The 625-nt window shown below is 66.6% G+C and overlaps 1 long non-coding RNA gene across 1 annotated transcript in view; it reads left to right on the forward strand.

The window, feature by feature from the left end:
* The window catches only part of LOC106725334, a 16690-nt gene that overhangs the window by 887 nt on the left and 15178 nt on the right, over nucleotides 1–625 (forward strand). The gene's annotated exons all lie outside the window — the stretch shown is intronic.

Below are 625 nucleotides of genomic sequence, written 5' to 3' on the forward strand. Positions count from 1 at the left end.
CAAGGGGGTGGGGGATGGCCTCCAGGAGCAAACACCCTGCTTTAGGGTCAACACTGTGGGATTCTTAAGCGACGGGGTTTTCCTGGGTGTAAAACTGCCGGCCTGGGGCTGGAGGGGCGCTACTCCACCTCGGAGGCTGAAAGGGCCCTGGAAAAGCCATCGAGGGTGGGGGGAGGGAAGGGATCTAGAAGCCACGCTGCCAGAAGTCGAGGCTCTGGGATCGTCTGAAATCCCAAACTTCCGCGCAGCAAGACTGAGTGCTCCCCTCTTCACCCGCCCCCCCATGGGGCCCGCAGCGACGCTCCCCTGAACCCCGGAGCAGAAGGAGCCGGGCAGCCGGGCTCTCCCCATTTTCTCTGGCCTCCGAAACCTGCCCTCCCGTGCGCCGTAGCGGGCAGCGGAAAGGACACCCGCCCACAAGTCGCTGTGGACTGGAGCCTCGCGGAGGGAGTGGGGCTGGAGGGGGCACACCTTGGAGATCCTAATTGTGGAGCTCTCCCCGCCGCCTCCCGCTCGGAGCCGCCGCGCCGGGTTCCCCCGCCCCCAGTCCCTAGCAGGTTTGGAAAGTTTCTGCGACCCAGCGGGGCTGGAGCGGCGTCCTCCGCCCCCGGGTTCTCTGTCCCAG

Source organism: Myotis brandtii, unplaced genomic scaffold (genome assembly GCF_000412655.1).
Source record: "Myotis brandtii unplaced genomic scaffold, ASM41265v1 scaffold157, whole genome shotgun sequence".
In the NCBI taxonomy this organism is placed as follows: Eukaryota; Metazoa; Chordata; class Mammalia; order Chiroptera; family Vespertilionidae; genus Myotis; species Myotis brandtii.